Below are 11701 nucleotides of genomic sequence, written 5' to 3'. Positions count from 1 at the left end.
AGAGAGAGAGAGAGAGAGAGAGAGAGAGAGAGAGAGAGAGAGAGAGAGAGAGAGAGAGAGAGAGAGAGAGAGTGCTCATTTCTTCCCTCTACTCCTGCCTGTAATTGGATTGGCCTTTAGCTAAAATACTCCTATTAGAATGCTCAGTTGTGAATTGGCTTATTATGCTATAGATAAGCTCTGAAGTATTTCTGATTCTTTCAATGAATCCCAACACAACTTTTGTGTGGTTCATCTATTTTCATCCATTGATCACAATATTTCACTCCTTCTGAGCTAATTAATGACCTTTGATTGATTGGTTGATTCAGTAGAGCTTTCTGGGCATTGTGTAGTTATAATCATTAGAGGAGAAAGCACATTCTCCTTACACATAATACCAGGTCTCTGGAAAGAGGGTCCTTGGTGTTTTTGGTTAATCAGGTGAAGGAGGTAGCTTTCTACTTACTGAAAAGTAGATTATTAGTAGAGCTTGAGCCTCCTGATTTGAAGTTGCCTTCTTCTTTGGGAAAATGGGAGGGCAGATCTTTACAAATTTTCAGATCTGACAGAGGTTATGGGAGGGAGGAGGAGGAGGAGATGAATAGTAGTTTTGGGAACTAGAGTACAGTGTCCCCAAAGTTTTAGTGCTATTTTAAGCTTTAATACAGTTAATAGTTTACAAATATACTAAGACGTTTGGAACTCCCTGTATGATGTAGCAGCTTAATGCTTTAGCAATTTCTGTCATCTTTAGGACTTTAGCATCAAAATAAATCCTCACTAGTAATTCCTCAAAATGAGATGGAAAGGAGAATCAATTGCAATGACCGCCATTTTGCTTGCATCCAGTTTTAGGAGCTGTATTTCCTATCATTGCTGTTTGACTTTCTTGGCCATATTTCTGTTTGTCTAAATACAAAGGTCATTGTCTTTTGAACCCAAGATCCCCTTTGTCTCTTTTATCTCCCCCTCTCAAAGGGATCTGAAATAACTTTCTCACATTTCCTTCCTGCTGGGCACAAGATTTCCTGTAGATTGCCAGGGTTGATTTCTGCTTCCTTTGAAGCAGCTTTTCCAAATGGGGATAGGATTATTATTGAGAAAGTATATCCTTCCTGAAGTGTCTCCTACAATACCCATTCATTCTTCTTCAAGCTTGAGATAATGCAGAACACCTGTGCCTGAGTAAAAATGAAAAGGATGTTCATTAGTTTAGGAAAATTGTCCTAAATCCAAAGCCATCTTACAAATTTTTACTCTCCAGTGGAATTGAGCTTCCAATGGGAAGAGACCTCTGAATCTTCACTAAATTATGGGACTTTTAGTGTCCAATTTGTTTTAGGACTTCTTTGGTCCTATATGATTCCCAATAATCTAGTAAAAAGCTCTATGTAACTCATTTCAAAGATGGCATTTTCATTAATTACTAAGTGGCACCTCATGTGTTGGTGGAAAGCCAAATTCACAACAGCCAAATATCACAAGCCAACTGTCTGTACACACTGGTGACAAATTCAAGATGTAGAAAAGGCAAAGAACATCAAGGACCTGTGATCACATTTTTAATGAAGTCAACAAGCATTTAAACTCTCATGATGAGTCTGAGGTTACTAAAAGTACAAATGCTTAGAGAAAGCAGAGGGTTTGGAGGCCCTGCTCCTGCCCCCATTGAAACAAACCCCTTTTGCCCGACTGCTGAAAAGATGATTTCACAGTAAATTTTATTCCTAGATACTCGATTTGTATATCTCAGGAACACACGCTTTGGTAAATAGAAGGCACAACTCAGGTACTACTTCCTACATAAGGTCTTCCCTGATTCTTGCCTCCCCACTATTTTTAATGCTGCTACTTCCCAACCTACCATGAAATTATTTGGTAGAGGTTTTATATTTACTTGTCTTGTGTGTATTATTTCCCCTGTAGTAGAAAGTTAGCTCCTCAAAGGCAGGAACTGTTTTTGTTTTTATCTTGGTATTCTCAGCATCAAATCCAGGGGAGATTTTAGCTGGGTTTGGAAGGAAACCAGGTAAACTAATTAGGGGAAGAGGAGGAGAGATGTAGTATGGTGGATAATAGACACTTAAATGAATCTTTGTTAAATCCAATGATGATCAATGATCTTTCCTTTATACTCTCTTGTGGTGATGGATACTAATCTCATCTGCTCCCATGGGTTCAGTTATTATCTCAGGTCTATTGACCCAAACCTACTTCTGGACTTACATTACCATCTACCCTTTGGACATCTCCCATTGGATATCATAGATCTCTCAACTCAACATCCCCAAATAGAATTCATTTCTCCCCCCAATATCTGCTTTCATCCCATCTTCCCTACGACCATCCAGAACACCACTATTTTCCTAGTCAATTGGGTTCACAGTCACAGTGCATTACTGGTTTGTGCTCAGCCCACATAATCAATCTGTTGCTAGATCTTGTTATTTCTACCCTTATGACGTCTCCTGTAGATGTCCCCTTCTTTTATCTGATGTTGCCACCACCTCCATCACCTTATGTCTAGACAAGTGCACCACAATGGTGGCCTCCCTGCCTGAGATCTCTTCTCCCTTTTCTCCATTATACACTAAGATGCCAAAGTGATTTTCCTGGAGAGAAAGACCCAACTATGTCACCTCCCACCTCCCACCTCCCTCCCACTCAGTAAAGTCTAGTGACTCCTTATTATATCTGAGATTTATATTTATTTCTATTTATTTTAAATATAGTTAAATATATTTATTATATTTATATATTTATATTTATTATTTATATATACATATTATATTTGAGATATATCATATAGTCATTTAAATGTCTTTTAATTAATTAAATTAGATCCAATTAATTAATTAATTAATCATTAAATGAGATATAGCATATAGTCATATAGTCATATGTCCTTTAAAGATCTTCCAAGCCTGATGTTTTCATACTTTCCAGGCTTTTTACACTTGGTTCCCTTTCATATACACTATCATTCTGCAACGCTGGCTTCCTTGCTTTTCCTTGTATATGAAATCCATCTTCCCATTTCATGCCTTTTCACTGGTTTATGCCCAAGCTTGAAATTCTCTCCCTCCTCCTCTTCCCCCAATTAGCTCCCCTGGTTTCCTTCCAAACCCAGCCCCAATCTCCCCTCCTTCAGGCAGCCCTGCTGGTCTCTCATCCCCTCCTTGACAATGCCTTCCCTCTGAGTTTGATTTCTATCTCCAAACTGTAGAAGAGAGAGTGAGGCTGATGACTTTGAGCAACTGATTCCAATCCAGTTGGTGAGCAAGGGAAGACATCGCCCTGCGATGCCATTGGCCCTCTTTGAAAACAAAGGATGAACAGCACCTTTCCATCTACTCTTTCTGTAGATAGTTACTTGCTTACTCCCTCATTAGACTATAAGCTCCTTTGTTTTTGCCTTTGAGTCCCTAGCACTTAGCTCAGTGTCTGGCACATAGTAAGCCTTCAATAAAGGCTCTGTGACTTCTTGCCAGCCTGATTTACATGAATAGGATGTTTCCACATTGGAAGTCCCTCCAGCACTGATGAATTCATGGGTCCTGAACCAAAGAACATAAAAATAACTTTGTATTTTTCAGAAGGCTTTCATATATGATAAAAGCTATCTTTTCGGATAATTTTCTGAGTCCTTAATTAGCATTTCTTTTCCCTTTGATTCCATCAGATCTAATAGCTCTCAATAGTTACTAAGCAAACTGAACCCTAACTTTAATTTTGACTCTGGCTCCAACTCTAACCACTGGGCTGCTAGGGTGGGGGTCTGCCTGCTTCCCTACCCTCTCCCCCCTGTAGTACAACTTCCATAAAACCACTAAGGTGATTTTCCTCAAACATGAGTCTGAACATAACATACCCCTACTCAATAAACTCCAGTGGCTCCCTATCACCTCCAGGACCAAATACTCAATGCTCTATTTGGCATTCAAAGCCCTTCACAACCTGCCCCACTCCTCCCTTTACAGTCTTCTAATATCTTGCTCTCCAACATATACTCCTTGATCCAGTGCCCCTGCCTCCTGACTGTTCCACAAACAGGACCCCCATCTCTTGGTTTCTGGTCTTTCTTCTGACTGTTCCTCCACCCCAAAATGCTTTCCGTTCTCCACTCTTAAATACTGATGTTCCGGGCTTCCTTCAAGTCTCAGCTAAAGCCCTATCTTTTACAGAGAGCTTTCCCTACCCCTTCTTGTTTCCAGTGCCTTCTCTCTGTTAATTAGTTCCTACTTATCTTGTATATAGCTTTTTGGGTACATATTTGGTTGCTTCTTTCTCTCCCATTAAAGTATAAGCTCCTTGAGGGCAGTGACTGCCTTTTTCTTTTTTTTTTTTTTTTTATATTCCCAGCTCTTAGCCCAGGATCTAGCATATAGTAGGTGTTTAATAAATAATTATTGATTGACTGATGGAACCCAACAGCATAAAATGTATTTCAGAAGTTATGTAGGAAAAGACATGTTTTTTGGGAACACTGTGCTGCTCTTAGAATTAGGAGATCTGGATTTGAATATAGACTAAGACATTTTCTTTACCTGAGCTTATACAATCCAGTTTTTGTTTTAGAGCCTCAGTTTTCTTATCTGGAAAATGGGGACAATAAGACATCTCTCTATGGTGGTTATAAGATCAGAGATGTAGAACTAGAAGGAATTATAGAATTTATCAATTCCATTTCTATCATTGCCTTTTGGACTTTATTTTCATTGCACAGAAATGCTATTTATTTGGAAGAGTTTATTTTGTAGGTAGCAACCATATTGAAGCTACTAATTTGCTCACTTAGTTTCTTTGCTGATTCTCTAGGTTTTTCTAAGTAAACCAAAATGTCATCAGCAACTTTGTCTCTTCACTCATCTTTAATTTCTTGTTCTAATGCTATTGCAAGCATTTCTAGAACTATATCTGTGAACAGGGTGGAAATCAGCATCCTTGCATTCTCTTTATATTTATGGAGAAAGTTTCTAGTTTATTCTTTTTTTTTTTAAATTTTTAAACCCTTAACTTCTGTGTATTGACTTATAGGTGGAAGATTGGTAAGGGTAGGCAATGGGGGTCAAGTGACTTGCCCAGGGTCACACAGCTGGGAAGTGGCTGAGGCCGGGTTTGAACCCAGGACCTCCCATCTCCAGGCCTGGCTCTCAATCCACTGAGCTACCCAGCTGCCCCTCTAGTTTATTCTTATTGGATAAGAGAAAACTTACTTTTATTTTATTTGTTTTCTAACTTTTTTATTTTTAAATTTTATTTAATTAATTAATTTAGAATATTTTTCCATGGCTACATGATTCATGTTCTTTCCTTCCCCTCCTCCCAACCCCCCTTCTGTAGCCAGGGCGAAATTCCACTGGGTTTTACGTGTGTCATTGATCAGGACCTATTTCCATATTATTAATATTTGCATTAGGATAATCCTTTAGAATCTACATTCCCAATCATATCCCCATCAACTCATGTAATCAAGCAGTTGTTTTTCCTTTTGTGTTTCTGCTCCCACAGTTTTTTCTCTAGGTGTGGAGAACGTTCTTTCTCCTAAATCCCTTAGAAATGTCTTGGATCTTTGCACTGCTGCTAGTAGAGGAGTCCACTACATTTGATTGTGCCACAGTACTTTTAATGATATTTCAAAAGATCCTTCCATACCTATGTTTTGTAGGGTTTTTAGTATAAATGAGCATTGTACTTTGTCAAAGGCCTTTTCTGAATCTGTTGGGACCATCTATTTCTAACCCTCTCCCCATTTTACTGGATGAGGAAACTGGAGACCAAAGCATTCACAGAGTTAGAGCTGAATAGGAGCTAACTCCTTTTAGCAATGAGGAACTGAGTCTCATAGAGTATGAATATTGCATCCAGGCTTACACAGCTAGTAAGTGTGTCAGAAACTAATTTTGCATCTACCTCTTTCTAGTTACAAACCAAATATGGTATCCTTTCTACCCCACTGCTTCACAGTGATTTAGGGCAATAATGCGCATAGATAAAGTTATTTCGATTGTTAAAGAGTTTTATAAATGAATTCTGAAAAAGTTCACATTAGTTTTATTTCTTAAAAGTTTTTTTTTCTTTCTATGAACAACCTGTGGCAGCAGATCATTGGTAGTTGTAGTCAGTCAATAAACATTTATTAAATATTTGCCAGGCACTGGGCTAAGCTAAGATAAAGAGACAAAAGACAATCCTTGCCCTCTAGGAGCTCATGGTCTAATGGGGGAGACAATAAGCAAACACCTCTCTACAAACAAACTCTATATAGGACAAATAGAAAATGATTTAAAAAGGGAAAGTTAGTGGGCTATAAACTTTAATAAGACTCTACCTCCTTAGAGGTAGCCACTAAATTGTGCTCATTGCCTTGGAAGACAATTGGATGGGTTGATTTCAATTTGTATTCATACTCTAGCCCTAATTAAATGTCTGGTAACTGCAATGGGATGATTAGCTTGCTAATTTGATAATGCAAGGGGCTACTGAGTGGTTACTCGATTAATGAGATTCTCCTAGGTATTTTTGTATTAAAAGTTTGATTTGATAAGTCCTAGGGCAATATGGTGTCATTTCTTTGCTATATTTCCCAGATGAAGAAATGACATCTCTCCCTTTGGATCATAGGCTTTGGAGAGCAGTGGCTATTTCTGCCCTTCTTTGTACTGTGAGCCCTGACACATAGGGGCTAGTCATTGGACCTGTGATTTCAGTAGGACAGAGAATTCCCAGATGAGGAAATTTCTTTTATCAATGTAGGGTGGTACCTTTTTTGCAAATTATTATCTTAGAGGGTAACCTGGAATACTGAGAAATTAAGTTCCTCATCTGTGGTTACAGAGCTTGTTTGTATTAAATGTAGGGTTTGAACCCAGGACTCCTCCATCAAGGCTGCCTCTTTCTCTCTCTCCCTTTATCTCAGTTTCTGTCTTTGTCTCTCTCTGTCTTTCTCTTTCTTTCTCCCTTTCCTCTTCCTTCCCCTTCTCTGACCCCCATAGTAAAGATCTGTTCTTCCAAGCCCTAGAGAGCAGAACAAGGATTAAGGGATGGCTTTCTTCAAGTCCCAGCAAATCCTACCTTCTGCCTTCTGGCAGAAGATGGATCCTTCCATCCCTCTGTTGATTTTGTTGTTTACATCTTGTTTAAATCTAGCCATCTACATGTTTTCTCCCCTATTGAACATGAGCTCCTCAAGGGCAGGACTGTCTTTTACATTTCTTTGTACCCCCAGCAATTAGCACAGTGGCTGGCACATAGTAGGTGTTTAATAAATGTTTACTGACTGACTGACTGACTAATACAGGAGAAAGGTTGATCTGACATGAAAAAAACACCAAATCAACCAAAAACAGAACAGGTTTGCCAGAAAGGTAATGAGTGAGTACCCACACAATGGCGTCCCTTTCCAAAGCCTATTGCTTTCAAAGTGACCCTTTTTAGTGGCACAGATAGGAACTTTGCTCAGTCCCAGGTTGGTGGAGAGAGCCTTGGAGGTTAATTCCAATTCTAATATGTGATGATCATGCAACTTTAAATGTTTGAAGGGAGCTGCCACATCCTTCCCATGTCCTCTTTCCCTCTCCCAGGCTAAACTTCTCTAAACTCTTTAATAGGCCCTTTAATGGCTGGTGCCCCTCATATTACCTTTGGTGCCCTTTCCTAAAAGTGTTCTGAAGCACTCAGCACATAGTAGGCACCTAATAAAGGTTTGGTTTGGAGGCTTGATTTCTGACAGTGCAGAGAGCCCCTTGGTTAGAATGAAACAAGACACTTGCGCTAGAATCAGGATGGCCTGAGATCAAATCCATTCTTGGATATTTATTAGCGAGGTGATCTTGGGCAAATCACTAACCCTCTGCTTCTACATCAACCTCTGTTTCGTCATTGATAAAATGGGGGAAACGATGACCCCCAGCTGACAAGGAGGTTGTGAGGATCAAATCAAATTATGCATGTAAAATTCTTTGCAGACCTTTCAGTATGCAGTCAACATTGACTGTTATTATTAACAATTTTTTCCAGCAGTTAATATCTTTCCTAAAATGTGTCTAGAACTAAGCAGACCACTTAAGATGTTTTCTTACCAGGGCAAAGGATGGCAAAATGATGACACCTTCAATGCTGATGAAGTTCCTCTCTTAATATTAGACTAGGCTATCAATACTCTATTGGATGCCATGCGATTATTGGCTGTGTCTCTTCTTGAGTTTATGGTCCATAGCAATCCCCTTATCTTTTTCGCGAGAGCTATTCTTCAGTTCTACCTTATCCTTCCTGACCTTGTAATGGCGATATATTTTTTTTAAACCAAGTATAGAACTTGACACTGATCCCTCCTCATTTCCATTGTGTTGAATTCTGTTTTGCATTCTAGCCTCTAGAGGTCTTTTTGGACAGTCTCATTCATCATGACAGCTCTCTTTTCCCACTCCATAACATCTGCAAATTTAGCAAGAATGTTTCTCATGCCTTCACCCAAGTCAGTGATAAAAATGTTCAACAGCACAAGGGTAAACTAGATCCCTGGGAACCCTTCACTAGAGACATCCGTCCCAGAGGACCCCGAAGCCAGTGACTACTCTTTGGGTCTTGTCATTCTCCCGTTTCCTAATCTGCCTGGTGGTGTTGGTGTCCAGTCCACATTTCTTTACCTTGTCAATAAAGCTAGGACGAGGCATTCTATTAGATGGTTTGTGCACATCCAGGCATGACATGTCTTCGTTTCTTAGATCCACCCAGTCTGGTTGGTTGGTATTAAAAAAGAGGTATTTTTAGTGAGTGTGGCATGATCTATTCCTGACGAAGTCATGTTAGCTTTAGTTCCCTTTCTAAATGTTCATGCATCACACTTTTAATAATGTGTCGCATCATTTTGCTAGCAATGGAAATGAACTGCTGGTATAAGGAGGTCCCTAACTCTATTTGATGTATATGAAGATGATGTACAGAGATGATAAGATGGCACTTCTCCTCTATAACAGTTGCCCAGGCAGGCTCCTTCAGGTCAAAGTGATTTATCCCTTCAGGACCCACCTGGGGTTAATTGATATTAATTATTGGGCTCTTCATATTAATTATTGGGCTCTTCAGCTGAGGTAACGTTGGTAATCTGACTGCGTAATTCCCTTCCCAAATAAGCTTTGGAAACCAATTCAGGGAGGTACTTTAAATTTTAAATATATTTGGCACAGAAGGATAATGGTGTGGGATAGAGGTAACGGGAGACCCTACTTTAAATTGATACTAATGAATCTCTAACTGCAGGCAAATGAAGGAATCAAGATGAGATCTTCTCTCTGGTACAGCCTGGCCAGAGCTACACTCCAGAGTAGGCAAACTGCTGGGAAATCTTCAGCTTCTTCTTCAGTAGATCTTAAGCCTTATCAGTTGAGATACCGCCCTTTCCACCCTCTTCTTCTTCTTCTCCTGCCCACTTCCCGGATCCCTCCTGGGTCCTGGGAAGCCTCGATAACTAAGATGGTGAACTTCCTAATCTCTAGGGGCAGCAGACACAGAGATGGTGGTCAAGTACATGTTGATAACGGTACAGGAAACACAGGAGGAGCTTGCGGGGTCGTGTTTGCAAGTCTCTATCTCCAAAGACCAGGATCCACACTGACCTCTAGCCTCAGGGACAGGTAAAAGACCCAAGAACCTCTCTCAAGGTTCTCAACTGCTCTCTCCTGAGTCCCGCATGCCTCTCTGGGCACATTCTATCCAACTGACTTATCTGTCAATCATTGAGTGAACTTCAAGCTCCCAGAGATTCAATATAACACTGCATAGACTTGTAATTGGTGGACATAGAGTCATCACCCCTTTGTGGAAAATCAGGGCATTTGTCCTTAAATCTTGTTGCCCAGCATCTGTTATCTTCCGAAGATCCCTAACCCGGACCAATAATCATATTAGCTAGTTCCTTCTGAATGTTGGGGTGTACAAGATCCAGGGTGTGGGGACTGGAACCCTTGGGAAAGCCTAGGCACATCTCTAGTTTTGAATCCCTATTAACTCTTTCAGTCCCATCTTTAGTATTCAAAATGTGGCAATTCTCTTTGGATGTGAAAACAGCAGAAAATAATCATTGTTGTTCATTAGCATTCCCCCCCCCCCAAAGCAGTGGTCTTGTTGCTTCTGAGGTGCTCATCTTGGCCTCTTCCTCCTTAAAATCCAAATCCTTTTATGAACCTGAATGCTCCTCCCAGCGTTGCCTCATTTCCCTACACATTTCCCTAGAGACTGACTCTTTTTGTGATTTACCCTCGATTGTATGCCTTTGTTTCTGCACTCTAGGCACATACATCTTGAATCTTTTGTTGATGAGCTCCCTGGGCAGCCACATTTGGCTCTTTGGTCAAGTCTACTTCTTAGGCTGATGCCACAGCTTTCCCCTTCATGCTTTCTAGATATCAGGCAAACTGGTTGTTCTTTACACAAAGCTTTCTACCTCCTACCTCTGTTGGCACAGGCTGTCGCCCCTGCCTGGAACGCCCTCCCTCATTATTTCTATTTCTGGAAGCCCTTGCTCCCTTCAAAGTTTAGCTCAAGCACCTTCTCCTTGATGCATAGGGCCAGGCACATAGTAGGTGCTTAATAAATCCTGTGTTTATTTGATTGGTCATTGAAGGAAGTCACGATTTATTTATCTTATATATATATGTATATATATACACATATGTACATGTTATATATATATGTATATAAATATATACACACATATAAAAGCTATAAACATATTTATTTTGATTTTGATCCAGGTTGAATTCCAGAGAAGTTTAATTAGCCAAACCTGCCAATTTCATGACCAGATAATAGAATGTCTCTGGTCCAGGCTTGGAACCTATTTCTTGACCTCCACACATCTCCTCTCTTTCTTAGCCCTGACTCCCTTCTTAGGGCATCAGTAACGTTTAATGAGGACTCATTATGGAGCTTTGGCTTTTTCTATCTGCCTATTATATGCCCATCTTGGTCCATATCAATGGACTTGACTTTCAACCTGCTCTCGAGTCAAATTCCAAACTTACCTTTCACCATTTGGTCATGAATACATGTGGACAAATTTTTGTTGTGTGGATTCAAGTGGTTTTTCAAAGACAGACTTGGGAACTATACCCCAAATGGCAAAGTTTTTGACACACATCATGCCAAGTAATATGGCATAGATAGTTGAGTAAAGAATAGGACTTGGGAGTCAGGAGCACCCAAATTCCCATCCTGATTCTGGCTCGGACCAGGCAGTGCCCTAAAGGAGAAAGAGCCTCACCTGTGGATCAGAGGATCTGGCTTCAAATCCTATTTCTGATGTGTGTTGCCTGGGAGACGTTGAGTGAGTTGTTTAACCTCCTTCAGCCTCAGTTTCCTCATCTGTAAAACGAGGAGAATTGGGCCAACCAGCCTCTGGAGTCTTTCCATTTCTAGGATGAGGCTTTTTTTGATCCTTCATCCAGGCACGTAAACTCTTGGTGAGTTAGCTTCCCCTGCCTTTGAAATGCAGAAAATGAAACCTGTTTGAGTAACTCCTTCAGCACGGGATTGTGATGTTCAGAGAGCACCCACCCTGCAAACTCGAAATGAAGCATAAATGGCAGCTGTAGTAGTAATACCAGTCATTGTCATTGTCATCACCTTCTCTGCTTTTCCTGGGATTCTGGTGCTCTTGTTGACTTGTCTTGTCAATTTGGGCCTCAGTGCAAGTCAAGGCAAATTTCGGAGCCTCATT

At 40.3% G+C, this 11701-nt stretch overlaps 1 protein-coding gene across 1 annotated transcript in view; it reads left to right on the top strand.

The window, feature by feature from the left end:
* Positions 1–11701, top strand: part of ERC2 (ELKS/RAB6-interacting/CAST family member 2) — a 743930-nt gene that overhangs the window by 213976 nt on the left and 518253 nt on the right. The gene's annotated exons all lie outside the window — the stretch shown is intronic.

Source organism: Gracilinanus agilis, chromosome 1, assembly GCF_016433145.1.
Source record: "Gracilinanus agilis isolate LMUSP501 chromosome 1, AgileGrace, whole genome shotgun sequence".
Taxonomy (NCBI): domain Eukaryota; kingdom Metazoa; phylum Chordata; class Mammalia; order Didelphimorphia; family Didelphidae; genus Gracilinanus; species Gracilinanus agilis.
The sequence above is the reverse complement of the archived record's forward strand: the minus strand, read 5'-3'. Positions and strand labels throughout refer to the sequence as shown.